Consider the following 20,349-nt stretch of genomic DNA (forward strand, 5'->3'; position numbering starts at 1 on the left):
ATTCAATAGCTTAGCAACATGGGAGCAGAGATCATGGTGAATTTTACTCCAAAGGAAGTCAGTGATGAGGGTTCTTTTTCTGTCTTTTTGTTGAGATATTAAAATTTCTCTCAGAGTAAACAATACCTTTGATAAATTTCCACTGACTGATACTAAGCTCTGGGAAAGGACATGCTTATTTTGCCAAAATTGCTTCTGGATTAGGATGTTGCATACCCATTGCTAGGGACATGCCCTACTGCAGAAAACATTAAAATTTAATGATATTGGTGGCTGCAATATTATTTCTGAAAGAAAATTGCCTTATTAGGATATTTAGCCTTCCTGGATCTTTAGAGAATCATTAAACGAAGGAATTCACTATTAACGCAATGAAAAGGAATTAATGAAAAAGCAAAGTTATCAGAAAGGTCTAAAAGCAAAATTTTACGAGTTAATAATGTTTCAGGTATTAAAATGTCCAACCCTGCAAACAATCAAAAGAAATAGCTTTGCAGGATCAAAAAATCATGCAGAGTCTACCACAATGATTTATTCATTAAAGATGAGGGAAATTATTTTCCATTACTCCAAAGACTAACCTCACAGTGAAAAATAAATTGGCATTTATAATGCTTCATCTCTAGCAAGGAATGGGAAAGATATCTGTGACTTGCAAACAAAAGATTTATTTTCATTAAAAATAAAAAAATAATAAAAAAAGCAACTCAATTTACTTTCCTGAATGTCCTTTTATATTTTTTAAGATTTTCATACAACTATCCAGCTGTGTAATAGCAAAATGATAATCTAATCATTTAGGATAATCTAAAATACTCTAATAGAAAACTTTGTAATTAATTCAGTGTTTTGAATGGTTATTCTCAGCTGCATGTAGATTTTCCTTTCTTATTTGACTGCAAGGTCCTAGTAGATGGATTTGAGCTTAAACCTTCATTTTCATCACTGGTTGGTAATTTCAAATGATACAGCTAAAGGCCAAGGGATGTCCCTTTTACCTCCAAATGCTCTGAAAATTCTTGGAAGAATCACTGCATAGTCTCATGTCTGCCTGTGGGGAGCTTGTGAGGTTAATGAATGTTGGGACTGTCAAGAATGGAAAAAATATAGAACTTCCTTCAACCAGTCTGGTGAAAGATACCAAATACATCTCTATGGGTATCCTCCGTTACCTTAGTTCAGTTGCCTATACTTAGGCTTTTATCATTTAAGATATTCCAGGTTGTTCAGGTATCTGTGCAAGACTGGCAAGTGCAACACGGGATTTAAAGAACACCAGAACTCTTCTCTGCTCTGTCTGAATGGAAAGTGGGCATCTGGGGCAGCTATTTTGGGGTAATGCAGTCCCATCTCTGAGTCTTCAGATATGAGGTAGGTGTCTAAGCTCCTGCTGTAGTTGGAGGTGCTCTAGTCTGAACAGTCAATGGAGACTGGCGAGCCATTTGGCTGACCTGCCACTAGGTCTTTGGTCTACTACAGCTGCCACTTCTGGAGGACACGTTTCCTATAGCTCCTGTATTGTGTGTGCAAACTCAGTGTGAGCAAGGTTCAGATGAAATATTAGAATAATTTATTTCTAGAATCGGGACGGTCAACAGTAGAACAGGTTGCTGACAGGTGATGTAGTCTCCACGCACAGAGTTTTTCATGACCCAGTTGGATAACTAACTTTGAACAACCTGATCAGGCCTCATAGATGACCCTGCTTTGAACAGAAGGTTGCACCAGATACCCGCTGAGGTCTCTTCAGCCCATGAATTATCGTATGATCGTATGATCCTTGGGTACTGTAGAGTACCTCAGACAACACTGAGTGCTGACCTTATGGCAACTACATTGAGCCCTTGACCTCCTCTGTCTATAACTGGAGCTTAAACTCCCAGAACACATGTAGACTTACATAACAACAGCAAAATTTGGTATTCTAACCAGGACGTGATGGGTCCCACTTTCTACATGGCAGTAGTGGATAAATGGATGCACAGATAACATGGATTAAGAGGAGGATATGTAGTTTTTCAACTTTTCAGTGTGTTTATGCATGTGAACTTGTATTCGTGAGTATGAAAAGCAGTATGCAAAGATGCTGGAAAATACTATGCCTGCTTTTCTCTGTCTTTTGAAAAAAAAACCACAACATCAGTCTTTGATTGTCTTCTGTGTAATCAGTTTTCTGCTAGTTGAGTCTCAGGGTAGACTAGAACATAATAGTGGTTGTGTTGTTGTTTAATCAGAGGGTGAGTAAACTTCTTGGGTTAAAACAACATCAAGGAATGCTTTACAGTAAAGATTTAAAGCTCAAAAGTTCTGATTCTCCTTGAAGAGAAGATGTAAAAATGCTGAATATTATTATTGCAAAGTAATTTACTCTAATTATTAGGGATAGGGGGGAAAGGGACTGTACTATATCTTTGATATAAAGAGATTGCCTTCAGAAAAAGAGACTAAAGAGATTGCCTTCAGAAAAGCTGTGATTGTTCTTCACATCAAGTTTTTAATTCAGAAAATCGGGAAGAGACGTGATTTTAAAAGCTTTCATTTTGAATCTGTTTTCTGGTATGTACAGAAAAGAATAAAGTGCTTTTTAAGCAGTTTGCCTGACGCATAAACAAAAGAGCTCTGAATGTCTGTGTTGATGTTGAACTCTCTACATTCGTGCCCTTCCTGCACTCAACTACAACTTAAGATAAATTTGGAAATTATGCAGCCAAAGCTTTCTTTTCCTTTGGTTGATCAACTTCATGCCTGGATTACTGAGTTGCATACAATAAATAATAAAAAAATCTGTGGATAAAATTGTGTCATTCCTGACAGGTATAAAGGAAGTATAAGAAAAGCAATATACTTTAGAAACTGTCTTCACAACACTCCTTCACAACACACATAGTCATATTTTTTCACCTGGTTGTACAAATAAAAAACAAAGTTATATAGACTCTCTAATCTATCAGCATCTGAACTAGTCATCTAGGGCTTCATTCAGATGCCCAGATTCAGGCATGTAGTATCACTTGAGGTATCCTCATGCATCCCTTTACTTGCCAGCTGCCACTCCAGAAATGCAAATCGCTCCTGTAGTTTCTGTGTCATATGTGTCAGTGCTTCACAGATGTCTTGGATCCTACAAAGTATCTACCATGTCACTAGGCAGCCCTGTGTAGGCAACTAAATTGAATCTTTAATCTCCCTTTATAGTCCAGAGAAAGTAAAAAGTAACTGCAAGGTGCAGTTCATATCCTTGCACATACATCTAAAATATTCTGATACATTGCAAAAGTGCCAATTTCTCACCCCTCATGCTAATGGGCATCTTCACTTGCCATGTCCTAAGTTCCTGTGTTCACATAGGAAATGAATGATACCAAGCACTAAGTTTTTCCATCTCCCATGTCCTGATCACTAGTACAACCCCATTTTGGGTGGGACCTAGGCATGTACCACATCTTCCCTTTAAGGAGCTCTGTGCCCTCCCACCAGAAGACGGCTTCTGTTTTCTGAATTGTTTCATATTGCCAACCACAGGGGGAATATAGAGAGCCTGACATTAAGTGAACCTGCTATGAAGTACAGACATTTGCTCATAATCCCATACATCTATGGTAGCTGCAGAAATTAAATCTGAATCTTTTCAACTTTGTGCCTTTATCACATATTTGCATGAGTAATGTTTGTTTTCAATTTTGACCTTATGAAGGTTGAAATCTCTCTCTCCTTCTTTCCCAGCTGTTCCTAACTTAAGTCAATGTTCCTTTAGAACTAAATATATGAATGAATTTTATCGCTTATTTTCTTAATAGAGAATTATCTGCTAATGTATTAATGGAAGAATATCACACCAAAAATTCATAGCAATGTGTAAGAAGTAAAAAAAAAAAAAATAGCAAACAAAAAAACCTAACAGAACATGGTGTCTATTATCAAGGGAGTGGAGCGCCATCCTAAGAAGATTAATTTTAATCTTTATATTCTATGAATTGCAAGATAGCTAATTTAGAATTTGATATGGATGAAAATAGGAGAGGTTTTGAATGAAACAACCAATAATTTTAATTTTAACATTCACTGGTGAAACTAAAAATGACACACAGCAATTAAATTTCATGAAAAGCAAACATTATTCTGATCCATGATCAAGTTACATTTATAGGCATTTAAAAAATGGAAATGAATGAATGTTTTAATATATCTTTCTGAGTTAAAAATACAATTTTGGAAATATTGGAATGAATTATTTACACTTCCTTCATCTTCTTTTATTTTTCTGTTTGTTTTTAATATAAACAACTCAGTCAAAGTGAGAAATTCAAAATTTTATTTATTTATTTATTTATTTATTTAGATCCTTTACATTCATCTGGTGTTCTCTGGTTTAGAACCAGAAGTATTTACATCCCAGTCAGATATGGGATTTATGGTTTACCGCTTGATGTTGTTTTTACAGCAGAGTTATCACTTCTACCTATGTTAAAGCTTCTCAGGCACATTAATTGTGTTTTCCTCCTGGGATAGCTGGCTTTAATGAGTATGGAAGCTGTCATATAACTACACAGATTTATGCACTGTGGAAGAAAGGTAACTCTTACTAATGCATATCATTCTCCTCTCTCATGCTCTGGACAAGAGAGTGTACTGATCAAGAATCATGGTGTTGCTTCACAAACAGCAATGTGAAGGACAGGGAGATGTTTCCCCTTGAAGTCCTGCAGAAACACATACTGGCTGCAGCTTCAGACTGATGCTAAGGGGGCTTCATCCAGGAGTTCACCAGAGACCATTTGGGAGTTTATGCCATGAATCTAAGAATGTTGTGGAAGGTAGTTGCTTGGGAAGAAAATTTGTAGAAACCTCAATATTAAAATTCAGCTCCATTTTTATATATAGCAACAGGAGAAAATCAAATCAGCGTGGTGTTAAGTTAAAGCTAATCTAGCAGGAAAAAAAATATGGTGAAAAATAATATGATGGATGTAAAGCAGAATGTCTACATCTGGTTGAAAAGATGCCTACAATGACAGGATACACAGCAGTCAGTCCTTTACACAGCTTCATCTGTTTTGGGAATTATCACCTGTCATGTTAGTTAGAGTGAGGAAAGAAATCTTCTGTTAAATACTGATCAGTTTCAATATCCACCAAATTTTGTTTCAAGCTATGCATATTGAATATAAGACATATTTTCACAAAAACAAACAAAAAAAAACCAAACCAAACAAAACCACCACAATTAATATCTCTGCTACCAATTGTTACTTTTGAAAAAGGCACAAAATTTTTCCTCTTTTTCAAGTGCAGAGGAGATGGCAACCTTTGCAAGCCATTGCCCAACTAACCGAGGAAGGAACAAGCAGCAAAAAGAACTCTGTAGCTACCCTTAGAAGAACTGTGATGTTTCTACACTTTAATAGTTACAGAGGTTGTTATGATTGTCATTATAGAAAAATGTATTACACACATGCATAACATTTTATTTTGCTACTGTGCATAGTAAATACTACAATCAGAAGTTACTTACCACAATAACAGCAATTATTGTGCAGCTTTGATACTGTTGAGATGGCCAAGAATATTTGTCAGCATCAAGGCTGTCCTATTCTTGTCATTGTAAACATAGCAGTGTGTTCCTGTCCAAACATTGCAGAAAGAGACAACCTTTGTCCGACTGTGATCCCATGGGATTTGATGATTTAGATCAGATACCAAACAAATACGATGCACTAAAACAAGAGAATGCTGATGAATCCTAAAGCCATTTCAGACTGGGGTTGCAATGAGATATGAGTCCAAAAGCTAGATATGACCAGATAAATTTTATTATTTAGTCGGCATTAAAATACATTCTTTTGTAACATATTTAAACCTGTGGGAACACATACATACATATATATGTACACACATACATGCACACCCACACAAACAGAGAAGAAAATATGCAGGCATGTATATACACACATACAGCTTGCATTGCAGGCATTTTGAATTTCACATTTAAGAATATTTTGTATTAAGTCTGAATGAGAAATGGCAGAACAAATTCTAGTTTCTGAGTGTATTAAAGTAATTGCATCTTTTCATCGTAGGCCTTCCCTCTCGAATTGTTTTGACACAGATAGGATTACTGCAAACTTGGTCAAGAAAGAATGCTAGTCTTTTATTCCTTCTCTAAGTGTTAGTGTATTTATGTATGAAATGGCAGAGCTAATTTTGAAGGTAAAGATGAGTTTGCTGGCTACACTGTAGCTTCAAAAGATCAGCTTCCTGACAGAAGAATGTGGTAAAGCCTTGATGCTAATCTTTATTTCTATAGACAGTTGCTAAGTATAAACACACTCTACCAGCTATGCAGCTCTAATCTAAAGCTGTTTATTGCCACATCAAAATAAGACCCAAGAATAATGAAGTGAACTAGAAAGAGTTTGAAAGCAAACCTCACAGGATATGCCAGCTATTGGTGATTTATTATTATTATTATTATTATGGTCAATAGTTATTTATACAAATAGATAGAACAAAATATTTATAAAAAGGGAAGAAACTTTAAAAATGCATGTGGGTAATTGAGATAGGAGTATTCAGGCATTGCAAAGTGATACACGGTAAATGAGATGGGATAATTAGACCACATTCTGTCAGTAAACAAGCCAAGACTGTCAGTAGGGCAGTGGGAAAGGTCCAGTCTAGTTAGTTATACCTTTGAAGACCGAGTAACTCTACTGCATGGGTTGGCTCAGGTATAAGTATCCCAGGATGACTTCTATGAGACTGGGCTACAATTTACAATACATTTTTGGAAAAGTTTTCATGACTTTTGGAGAAGTTTTAGTGTTTCTCTAATCTGCTTTTCTGTCTCACTGCCAGCGTCTGATCGCACACAGCAGCTTCACGTTCCCATGGCAAAAGCTGGGATACTGTAGTTTGCATGTTACAGGAAAGTTCTCTCAACAACTGAGTGACCAAGCTGGTGACTTTCTGGTTTTAAATTCAGTATCTGATCAGATTTAAATATATTTTTAGTATATAAGTATATGCAGCTGAACATAAATGGAATATTAATCAATCTTTCATAGCTTTATTAAAGATATGTCAGCTTGTGTTAAGTTCTCTGAAGAAATGTTAAAGCCTTTCAAAAGAAGAAAATAAATTTTTCCTTTTCTTCTTTTTCTTCTCCTGTCACACTGTTGTCTAGTTATCCAGTCTGGACATTTTCCCATTCAGGCATGAAATCAGATGCTACAGCCACTATATTCTTGCTGGGAGTTTCACTACTATTCTGACTGGGTTCATCCTTACTTATGCACACAGCATGTTTGCATTCAGCATCCACTGGGGGAGAAGGCAAAATTTCCTTCGACTTCAGTGGTACTACACTTCTGGGGCACTGAGAGAGATTCATCTTCAAAACAGATTGGACTGTTTTGATACTTGGCTCCCTAAATATTCACAAGATAAATGTGTGCATGCATGCTAAGTTCCCCATAGAACATGATCTTGGTCTCAGAGATCATGTTTCACATTTTCTCCCATACTATTTATGTTCTTCTTTGAAAGTAAATGAATACTAAATTGAATCAGCAATTCAGGCTTGCTACATTTCATTGATCTATGACAGATCAGAGCTTGATGCAGAGATAATACGGCCCCAGGCATCAACCTTTACCACTAATATGGTTTTAAAATTCTCTACTCAAGTCTATTTATTATGAATGTAATCTGTTTTAGGAAAGCACCTAAATCTCTGCTAATAATTCATTCAGATGCAAGCAGCGTCCTCATTTAAAATGTCCTGGTCAACCCAGTTTTCTCTGATTATTTTAATAGTGTACTTTGCTCTGTCTTGACTGGTTTGCTTCTAGTCTCACTCTGCTTCAGAAATTTGTTCTTCACTCCCAGTGATGATAGACTGGGCTGGTTTATTTCTTTATGCAACAGTCTTTGTACTTGGTTATTTTTTTCCACAGTAACATTTTATTATTTTTCTCTTCCTGCAACTCACTCTCAAGTAAAAATAAGGGAAGGTTTTTGATATTTCATATGATCCAGCCAGTCAAAATTTTATTTGGGATTCCACATCTCAGATGACACATCTTTTTTAGCTCATGAAGAATTAGTTCTGGTCCCTTGTGCACTTCCAATAGTTGTCATCCATCAGTACTAACAGGGAGGAGAGTGGACTCAGCCTCCAGATGTCAGAAGATAGAGTTCAAAAACGTTTACATTTGTCTCGCGGCTTGTCACCTTTGATAAGTCCCTTTCCTCACTCCCTCTACTTTGTTTATTTGATCTGCTGCATCTCCTTCAATTTCTCTACACCCTCATATGTGCTTATTCCTCCAGAGCACAAAGCAGGTGATGGAGGTCTCTGACTATTGATTAAACTTAAAAATAACTCTGCATTCATCTGAAATAGTAACATTTTGGTTCCTCATCCCAAGGTGCTTACAAACTATAACACTATTTATTTATTTATTTATTTATTTATTGCTGTTATCGCATTGTCTCTCAATCATATGTCACATCTCTTGGCTTGGGGTCATCTTAATTAATTAATTATGTATTCCTAAAAAGGCAGTAGATTTTCAAATCAAAACCCTGAACTTTTCAAATGGAATAATCATATATTTTTAAAATATATACTATATTTCAATACTTTGTAATGAAACTTTGCTGTCCATATTGGTCATATTCAGGCTGAAACTCCATCTCAGTTTAACCTCAATTCATGAAAGTGGGAATTTTTCAGTGAATTTACTGTCTACAGTAATTTGTGGCTAACTGTACATAAAATCAATGTCTTTTTATACCATTAAGATTGTAAGCTTTCCTTCCAGTTATTGTTTCATACTTTGGATTAGATTTCATACTTTCATGTTAAAATAATTTCAGAATACCTACCTTCTGATTTCTGTAAATAATCACGGTGCTTCTGGCGTGGAGCACATTGCATATAATCAACTCTGACATTTGAGGGCTTTGGATTTAATACGGAAATAGGGATATCCAAATTAATTCCATGTTATCTACATATATTGCTATTCTCTTGAAATTTCTTATCCAAAGGTTAAAAAAAAAAAAAAGGAAAAAAAAAAAAAAAGGAAGGTAGATAATCTTGTAAAGTTTCTTCCGTCTCCGGTTATGGAATACTTCCAGCTTTCTTGCTCTCTTGAGTTTGTTTCAGGACAGATGTCGGGTTCAGCTGAAATCTGACCTTGAACATAAACTTTATTCACCATTTGGATGTGCACCTAGGTTTTCTTTATTGTCGGTATGGTTTTGGCAGGGCAGCCAATTGTTTCAGAGGAGTTAAAAGAGCACCTGAAAAGTCATGTGCGTTGCAGTTGTGCATTTCTTCTGGTTGCCACGGAAACTGCCCTAGGATTCCTGGCAACAGATTTCATCCCAATCGGTAATGGAAACACCACAGGTATTAGCCAGTCAGTCACCTCCCACTGGGTGCTATTTTCAGAACGAATCAATAGATCAGATTCTCCTCTTCAAGCAGCTCTAAAGCAGTGTGAGGTTTTGTCAAATGCCTTTGTCTCTGGCTCTCTCTGCGCACACCAGCAGCTTCTCCAGGTGGTGAGCCATACTATAGGTGAGGCTGGTAGGATGGCTTACTGTTAAATATTGCTCTCAAGGTAAAGAAAAACCTTCAGAGATCAATTTTAAACCTGTCTCCAACATTTATAAAGTCCGTAGCAAGGACTGAGCATCCTTGAAGAGGGTAATGCTTGTTTCAGATGTGTGCTCCTTTTCATATACCAATGCTGTACTTAATAATCATGGTTTTGCAATGGGTACCCATTTGCAATGGGTCCCTATATTTAGTCATCAAATGTTCTGAAGATGATGACTGAGGTCTGCAGACCCAGGAGGGGCAGAACACTTTGGCTGCTGTTCTGGGCTCTTCTGTGAGTGCTACCTGCAATTATCCAGACTGAGAGCTAGGGACTGTACCTGTCACCAACTTGTTTCCAAACTGAGACATCCAGGGAGCATCTGGAAGAGTAAAATGTTTTATTTTCATGAAGAGGAAAGTAAAATTATATGCGTGATATACAGAGGAAATTAAAGAGTAAGTTGGACCAAGGGTACTTGAATTGTGTGGGTGGAAAATAGGATAGGATGAGGAGAAAGACAGATGGGAAGAGAGAAAAGAACAGTGCATTGGGTACCTGAAAGAGGCAGGTAAAACAGGGATTGAAAACTTGTGGGATGGGAATGAAAGTAAAATAAGAAATGCAACACTGGGGAGAAATGGCTACAGAAGGACAAAATTCAAGGACAGAATTTACAGTGCAGAATGGGTTGAGTGACCTGAACAGAATCTGTTGCTCCAGACACTAGTGAGGTAATGGGACTGGAAGGAGGGGAAACTGGAATAAAAAGGGAAAGGAAAACAAGCCTGGGATGGGATTATTACAGGTGACAGACCAGTGGTGTGATGTCAGGATTAGATGGACAAACAAATTGCAATGGAATGATAAAAAATAAAAAATCTGAACAATGGTGACCAAAGTAAAGCCAAATTTCAAATGATTCAGATAATGGTGTGGAGATTGAGAGTGGTCCCTTGGGAGAAAAACTAGGACCTGAGAAAGAGAGACAGAAGGGAGGTAAACCAGCCAGGGTAAATTGAGGTAACGTGTGGGAATAAGGGATAATAAGATTGTTTGACAGGCTAGAAGAAATGTGTAGAAATGCCTGAGCCATCAGTACAACAGATAGAAATGGGGATGGAATTAATTTTACAAGCTAACTTTAACGTGCAGGTATCTATATCTGAACAAATTGCTTAATCTCTTCTTACAACAATAGAGAGTTAGCACAGTCCCAGGCACTCATGTTAGGGTGAGATTATTCACCTCCTAACTCCACTGACTGTGCTGATTACTGTTAGCGTTGTCTATTCAGGGATCCTGGAAAACTTGCTTAGATGTAAATACCCAGTGTTAGGCACATGAATGCTACTGCAGGAACCTGTGATTCAAAGTCCAGCACCAAATGTTTTCCTCCTGAGAAACCATGGGAGAGTGCCTGGAGTCTCTATTCATAACACCAAAGCTCACTGGAAAGGATATTTTGAGGTTAGTAGGTCACCTCCAAGAGGAATTGAGAGTACAACTGAATTTTGCTGTAAATTTTCTGGAGACAATTTAAACAGTGCATGTTTTACACTAATTAATTCATTTATTATTATTGTTACCCACTGGTGAACAGCTTCTCTTTTGCAGAGAATTATTCAGTAAAAAACTTTTGCTGTCTATGGAAAAACATGTTTGTGGTAGACTGGCAAAAATTTATAGCATGGATTTGGACTGCACATCTACTTTGCAGTAGCTGGCATGACTAATTTAACCACGAATCAAAACAATGAGATTCTGAAAATCCAGAGTAGCTTCTTACTGATTTCAGTGGGAATAGAGCTTGGTGCCTGTGTGCATTGGCTTTGGACTTAGATGTTTACACAAGACTAATCAATGTGGAGCCATCCAGAAAAGGGAAGAATACAAATGATAGAATAAAGCTGGGACATCTGGTGAATTGCTGTAATCAAGTGACAAGAGCCTGAGGAAAGAAAATGGAAACTCTGACATGGCTAACAGCAGTACTGAGGAAAAGCAACCTAAGAACTGTGAAATCAGAAATAACTACGGTATCGGCTCTGAGTTTTTTTTTCCAAGGAATGAAGGGTTGAAACTGCACCAATTCACTGGTGCAATTTGCAGTTTAAAGTACCCATATGCCATGCAAGGAAGGACCTATCAATATATTAGGTCACCTGAACATTTTGGTTGTCTAATTCAATCCCCAGATACCTGTCTCTAGGGAGATGGTGTTCAAACAAAGTTCTGCTTAGGCTGTAGCACTAGTCAGCTTTCCTCCTCCTTGGGGACTATACTAGCAAGGAGGAACTCGGTTTGAGAGTTAGGAGAGACCTCTCATTTTTTTCCAATACTGGCCTCCTGGGAAATCCTGGGCAGCCAAGTGCTGCCAAGTCTGGGTACCAGCAAAATCTCAGGGAGGTCACTGCAAGCCTCAGCACTTTTTTGTGGCTCCAGAGGAACCCAGTTGTAAATAAATCTTCTACCCTCTCCCAGTAGTCTAGGAGAAGCTGTCTGCACATGTATCTAGTGTTGCATCCAATGATACATCATGAATTCTTTGGTCCTCCCACTGTGCATTTGGTTCTGCATGCTGGAACAGAAGAAAGGTAGGAGAGTGGTGAAGTACATATGCCAAAGGTGATTAATTACAAAAGGAAACAGTCAGTAAGGGAACTGTGGTCAATGGTAGCACTACCGCGCAAATAACAGCAGGCAGCTCCACAGCTTGGTCAGGTCAATGTTTAGAGGAAATCAGTTCTTAGAAAGAAGAATGAGACAAATAATCATGTTCATCTGAAAGACAACTATCAGATAAAAAATCATAATGAACTAAATAAGAATAAATAATGCCAAATCAAACTCAATTTCCTTGGTGTAGAAAATATCTTACATCATAACCTCAGCTTCAAGAATAAGCAACTTGATAATCTTCCACAATAATTCTTATAAATAGGAGAAGGAAAAAGAAGAGAGCAATTTACTGTACATAAGATGAAAACCTGTTTGGAAAATGATATTTAATATATGTTTTAATGGTTCAGTATTAAACCTGAATGAAGGATTTATTTAGTGGTGCTCCTGAAGGACTTCTATTCAGTCCGTTGTTATTCAGTAGTGCCATTAAATACTCAGTAAGATCTTTTTAATTTCACAGGTAGAATTGAATTGAGCAACCTGGTCTAGTGGAAGATATCCATGCTCATGGCAGGGGGGTTGGAATTAAATGATCTTTAAGGTCCAACCCAACCCAAACCATTCTGATTCTATGATTCTATGAGTGGTGAGGGCCTGAAGAACTGGAATGCATTAATCCAAATGACTTTATGAAACTGGGAGTGAGAACTGAAAAATACAAAACCAAAACCAAACCAAAACAAAACAAAAATTCTACATGGCTGAGATACATGCAAGAAACTGTTTTTAGGAAAAAAAAAATCTGCCCTACAATAGAATAGTGAAGAAATGGCTGGATTGCAGCTGTATAGAAAGAGGCTAAGGAGTATTTGTTAGTCACAAGTGACTATGAAACACAATGACAGATTACTGAAGAAAATAAATAAATAAATAAATAAATCCAATCAAGTCTGTATAAGCAGAAGAAAGCCACATAACCCAACCCAGCTGCTCTACTCAAAAGTGAGGAGAACCCAGCTGTAGAGCTGGGATCAGTTATCTTGAGCAAGCAGCCAGAAGTACACTAAACCAACAACCAAATGGAGGAAAGGAAAATGTGTTTCCAACTCCAACTCAAGGTACCACAAGCATATTGGAAAAGGTGAAAAGGATGAAAGGGAAGAGGATAAACTGAATTGTGCAAAGAGCAATACAGACTGGGGCAGAAGAAGAGGGAATGCTTATTGTTGAAAGAAAAATTGGTAGAATATTGACATAAAACCCTAATGAGATTCTTTATTTGATTGAAAATATAAATTTAGGCATGAGCTCCTATTTAAGAAGGATAAAATTGTCATAACAAGAAAGACATGTTTTCCTTTTATTAAAAACAGCATTCTTTATTTTGGAGTTCTTAGAAATTCAATACTACATGGTCTTGAATGCTGGTAGATCTGTTTTCTAACTAACAAAATCCAGGAGGAGATGTGTCAAATACACTAAGCCAAATTAGGCTTCAAGGGTTTGAATATACTGCAGTAAACTTCAGTTTGAGATACACACAGAGGATTCTTCATTGCACACCTCTGAAGAAAAACTGTATTGAAGCCTTCTGAGTTTCTGTGACAAACCAGGCAGTAACAACATGGAGCACAGTTTTGTTCTACTGAGTGCAGACAAATTGTTTCCTGATGGGCACATAGTGGTTACACACAAAGCACTGAGAATGACATGGTTGTGTATGTTACCAGCTTAATGTTTACCCTTACCGTTTCAAAAGGATATTTCAAAATATAAAATTAAAAAAAAAAAACAACTGAGTGAAGTAGTAATTGATATTGACAAAGAAGAAAAACAAAAAACAGATAACATTGTGAAAAGAGAACTTAGCAAAAGGTTTAAAGCAAATTTCTATATTCAGGTAAGAGTCCCTTCAGGTCAAAATAGGAAGACAATAATAATTAAGCAACTGCAGTTATTAAAGACATTACAGAAAAACTCTACAAAATAATGAATAAAGAAACCATTTCTGAATTAATGCAATTGAATAAAAACTCTTCTGTAAATCACTGTCTATTCACTTGAAATTTTGAGAATTTTTGTACTTATAATCTTATATAAGCACCAAAGAGATGAATTTACACCATTTAAAAATTATTTTATTTTATTTACCCCTCCATCAAATGGTTATTGGCATTTGAAAAACTGGAATAACCTCACAGTTTGCTTGTTTTCCCCTGCAGAATTGTGTATTCAGACCCTCATTTTATAGCCCACTCATTATTGTTCTCTGCATCTGTATCTTCCTACATGTCCCTCTTGAGAGGAAGAAGTTATGGGAATTTTTCCCAAACAGTAGGTTTCTCACTAAGAGATGGAGATTTGTTCTTTTAAAAGCTGAAACAGAATTTCATGGTTATTAACATGCTGTTTTTCTCAATGCTGCTTCCTTGTGTACTTATTTTAGACAGGGATGGAGGCATCAGCTTTTCCTAAGCTTATTCAATGCTTTCCATTGTATCACCATATTTTCAGTTTGCTTATAGTTTTGAGAAAGCTTTGATTATTACTGCCCCAAATTGTCATGTGCAGTTTGAAGCTGCGATATTTTATTTTTAGACTTTGGACACTATGTCACATATTACATAGATATTGGAGAGAATGACAAAAGAATAGCGGAAAGAGAAAAGAGTTTCATGTGTATGACCTTCAGCTCTGTGAGCCAAGAGGGAAAAAAGCGTGGTTTGAATACTTTGCAGGGTAAGAGGGTCTTTTTGAATCACTTGAAAGAAGAGGAAAATGGCTTGCTGCTCTCCCTCAGGGCAGAGAGGAATGGCAGCGAGCATCTTAACTGTCTTGAGAAGCTGAATGTGATCAGTCTTGGGTTACTATCACTCAGGAGAGGTTAGGGTTCCTGAGACACCGTCAGGAGTCACTCTCAGCTATACCAACAGAGATATTTGATTATGCTCTGAAAAGCAACTTCACACTTGTTTCTCTGACACAAGGCCCAGGCATAGCATTTAAATTGAGATGAGAGAACAGATGAGAGGAGGAAAGAGGGAACAAAAAGGATAAAGAGGAGGAAGAAGAAATACAGTTTATGCCATAGGCTGTAACTCCTAAAATAATGCCATTCAGAAGTTTATAGATATTTGTGACCTTTACCTGAACACTGATTCATAAAAAAGCTGAAAATATTAAATTCTTGGCAATTTAAAACTGAACTATTTGAAAAAGAAAAACAAGCTAGATGCATTCAAAATGATCATAAGAATAAAACAGAGCACAGCAGGAGTATATTCACCCAGGTGAACGTAAGTTAAATGCCACAGTAATTCCAAATGAGCCAGACAGCATAAAGACAGAATCTTCCATGTTAAATTAAAGAAGTCTAAACTAATATGATGTGCCCAGCTTGGACAGCATCAGTGATATTAGGGTTTTCCTATATTATACAAATCTGTCTCATAAAAGGATGATTTTTTTAATATTCACAGAAATACCTGATCCCTTTAAAATCCTGCCATAAGACTTAGCTCCATTATATCTTGTGACAATGACTTGCACAGATTAATTACTTGACTAATAAACCACTTTCTTCTTTTCACTATAAAATTTGTCTTAAAATTGCATGACACATCCCACATTCCCCTCTTCGCTATCCGTCATATTATCTTTTATTTTCCTTCTATTGAAATGTGAATAGCCATAAATTATACTGCTTTGTACAGATCATTTTTCCACAACTTTAATAATCACAGCTGCCATTTTCTTTTCTTTTTTTTTTTTTTGGCTTGTTTTATTCTTCAATTTCTGCCATGCCCTAGGGGCCTTTGTTGCTTTTTCTTTTAAGGAAGAGTAAAAATGGTAACAAACAAGATCCTTACAAGGTCCAGTGAAACTTAGTGAATCACTGCCTCTATAAAGGTTTTCTTCAAACCATAGTCAGTCTTTTCTACAGCTTGTGCAGTTTGAGCATCTAAAATGTTGCATATATATATATATATTTTGTCTCTCATGAGTACTTGCAGTTGAATTGCCTTTGCTTGCAGTTTGCACACAAACATAATGATAGCTTTATTTTCAGATTTGACTTTTTAAAGTTTTGGGTGAAGTTGTTACTTTTTTATTCCCTTTCCCTCCACTCCCATTCAAGATGCTTAATAATAAAGATCTGTGTCATATCTCAACAAGAATAGCCAAAGTTCATGGCCAAAGCCAGTTCTCTGTTCTTTAAATAACTGTCAAAATTAGTGATAGATATTTGAGTTCAATAAAAATATAGTGATCAAAAATCTTCAATCCCAATAAAGGTTATAAAATCAGCTGGTATAAAACAAGTATACAATTGGTGGGTCCCAGTGATAACTGATAAACTGTGTGGTAAAGAAGGACGTCAGAGAAATTACCTTGCATTTTCCCTAGAGATAAATAAAGGAGAAAGAGCAGAATCCTATATCAATAAAAACTGGTTCTCTGTCCAACAGTCCAATCTTAACTCTCATGTATCACATCAAAACCTTTCTTTTGCCTGGTAACTTGACAGGACACAGTAGATCATTCAGGCTTCTTTGAGTAAACTATACATTTTAACCCCAGCAATGATATTGTATTTGACTGGACCAACATAAAAAATGTTATTTTAGTCTCTATTCAGATCTGATTGAGGAAATAAAGTGCAGAATAGTAGGATGAGTTTCCTTGAAGGTCTGATAGATAAAATACAAAAGAATTCTAATATAACTCAAAAATCTCTTCTAAATCCAGAGAATTAAGCAGTATGACTCAGAACTTTATTAGATATGAAGGTAAAAGAACTTAGAGACTTTGCTGAACAAAGCAATGCCCCTCAAGTTTTCTATTTCTCCTTCATAGTTTACTGATATGAAGGTAGTCATTACTTTAATACCCCCTTTTTCAATTAGCCTTATTGTCCATGAAAAGTCTCATAAAAACCTAGCACTTCATTAGTTTCAAGATGCATTGCTATATAGAATACAAGGGGATGAAAACTGCCCCAAACTATTATAGTCTCCACATGAGTGAGATAGTCCTACAGTTTCATTATGTTTTATATTAATGCCTTAACTAGTTCACTAGTTAAAAATGCATCCTCTTTCTAACCTTCAGTGTTTTCTGGATTAATAATTTCATTAGTGTCACCCTCTTTTCTTGCCGTCTCTTCAGAGATTAATTGATATTGAACAAAATGTTAAAGTCCTTTTTCCTTTCATTGCAAGTAGAAGACACGTTACTGACACAAACCCCTCAAGTGTCTGCAATAGGCAAGTTCAACCAGGAATCATAGCAATGCACCATAGTAATGCTAGGCAGTGAATCAAATATATAAAAACAAGTCACAAATTTAGACCTGTTCCTGAGATACTACAGCCATAGTAGCTGCATTTTACAGATGGAATAACAGAGGCTCAAAACCAGAAAGTGGGACTTATCTCACTTTACTTTTGATATGGAAGAGCTAAACACCCTTATGTTATGACTGAGTTATGCTTTAGAGTCAGCAGCAAGTTGTAGGCAGTTCAGATGAGCAACTAATATGAATCATTTTAGATGCTTATTTTGAAATGATATGAATTTCATTGTGTGCCCGGGTTATCATGGGTCTAGGTAAGCTGCCTAAATGTATGTATTCAATGCCATATGCACTATGGTATTAGAAAAATATGGAAAGAGCTGGCAGACAGAGCAGAGGAGCTCTGGTAGGTACCTATGCTGTAGATATCTAAATTTAGGTGTCTTCATCTGTGAGCTGAATCTTACCTCTAAGGCAGATGAAGCACACCCAAAGTGACAACCTAATGTCACAGCAGCACAGCTCTGTTTTACCTAATACCTACCTAGAAGTTAGGTATCTCGTCCAAAGTTAGAGAAAGAAGAGTTTTTATATTTTCTCATTAAATCTTTTCTTAACTCCCTCTCTGCATATTCACGCTCTCTCCTGCGTGCGAGTGCTGCAAGGACTATGTGCCATCTCCTGACAAGACCTGAATGTGTGTGAGTGAAACTGGAACCAGCTATGGTTCCAGTGAAACTGGAACAACATGAAAAGCTGGGTAGCAGGGGGTAGCTTGGGTCTGGGCTGGGGTATCAGGTGGGCAGGGGGTGCACTCTGGGAAGGCCAGGGGGGACTCACGAATGTGGTGTGCATGAGGAATGAGCATGTGAGAGTGTTTGTGGTGAACACTTTAAGGAGGACCAGGCGGTGAGCAAACAGCCTGTGGAGCGGCCTGGGGTATGGGCAGGGGTGCTGGGCAGGCAGAGGGGCGGTGCTGGTGCTTGAGGGATCCTTGATCTGTGTGTGCTGATGAAGACGGAGAGTGTGGAGGGTGCCTGCACCAGTGAAATTCTGTCTCTGCCAGAGGAAGGGGTCTTGGCTGTGTGTCTGTTCTACGTGAGTCCTGCGCTTTAGTGCTGTTGAAGTCAGCCCTTGGCCAGGGCAGCCTTTGTGGCCAGTTGTGGCAGTGTCCTGTCTGTCTGTCTGTGTCTGTGTGTCTCTGGGGTGCGTGCTCAGCCTTGCTACCAGCTGAAACTACAAAGGGGAAAGTGGCAAGTGTGTCCCCCTGGGACCCTGGGTCCCTGGGCACCGGGCTGGGCCCCAGAGGCCTGGCAGGAGCACTTCTGGGCTGGAGCAACTGGAAGACATAGCCACGGTCTTTACCTTACTTAACAGTAAAGTGTACTTTCACAAGGCAATCAGTCCCTGTTTCTGTCGCAGCTCCTACTCAGTGAAGGTCTATGACTAGCTGGCCAGGGCTGTGAAGTCACATAGGCTCTGCTATGCCACACTTCATCCAGTCCCACAATTCTCTGCACAGAGACCATAAACCCCAAGTGGGGAGCTCAGAATATCAACAGATCATTTAACTATTTTACTAAAAAAAAAAAAAATCATCAATCTTATACAATATTTTACTTAATTTAGTGGATCTTTACGGCCTAGCCAAAATTCTAGTATTAGGAAATAGAAGTGATATAGCCATTCAATATCTACATGACTCTTTTATCCTTCTATGAATATACGAGGTGCTATTGAACATCATCAAAATCAATCAAAGAATAATCATGTCAGTAAGGCCTGTCAAATGATGGAGAGCCAATATTTAAAAGTTATGTAAATGTACATGATCAGACATGATTTTTTTCCCTTTTTAGCTTAATAGCTAATGAGACATTTCCATTAGAAACCTACACAGGGTAGGATAATTCCAGTATTAGTAGAAGTTTCTTCAGATCTTGGAGGGGCTGAATTACTCTGTAGGAGTGTTTACCTTCTCATCTAGATTATTTCACATAGGATCTAAACTAAGTAGCTCCTAATTTGTAAGCCTTAAATTAGGTGGAATGAATCTAGGACCATTCGTTAAGATGGGCCACAATTTTTTAGTACAAAAATCAGAGAAATCACAGTTATCACAAATAGAGAAAACACTAGTAGATTTCTTCAGTTTACAAAGAATTTAAGGCATTTCACAGCCATGGTGCAGGTACTTCTCTGGATTAATTCAAGAGAAAACGAACTGTTCCAGCCACCAGCTACAGAAGCTTGGCACTTTATCTTAAGCTATAACCCTTTGCATTTCCTTTTTTAATATAGACAGCCATAAACTTAACATTATTAAGATTTCTTTACAAGGGGAAGAGGAAAGTAGAGCTCACTACAGTGTCCAATGTTTCTTTAATTTCACAGCTGAATTACCAGAGACTTACTTAAAGAGGGAAGACTACAAGTAAATTCAAAACTACTGGAAACATATATATGTACATATAAATATGTTCAACCCTTTGGGTGTTATTACAGTGGAGGTAACATCTAGTGTATGCTAAAGCTCCGTGTAATGAAGAAAAGGGGTCATGCATTTTTAATAGGAGATGACAGAGGGTATTTCATCACTGCAGAACCGTGTAGTTCTTACCTAAGCTAGCTTTAAAATAGCTAACTTAGCTTGTGGTAGCAGAGAGCTCTGAACAAGCTGAGAAAACTTTGAGCACTGACCTTTTTTTCTTAAAGTGTGGTGAGAGATGTTGCAGCCCACATTGAACTCCCCATGACTAGTATCTGAGCCAGCTAAATCTGCTAGATCTGCTTATGACAGAAAAGGCATGCAGACAT

This window comes from Anser brachyrhynchus (genome assembly GCF_964034855.1).
Source record: "Anser brachyrhynchus genome assembly, chromosome: 1".
Lineage (NCBI taxonomy): Eukaryota > Metazoa > Chordata > Aves > Anseriformes > Anatidae > Anser > Anser brachyrhynchus.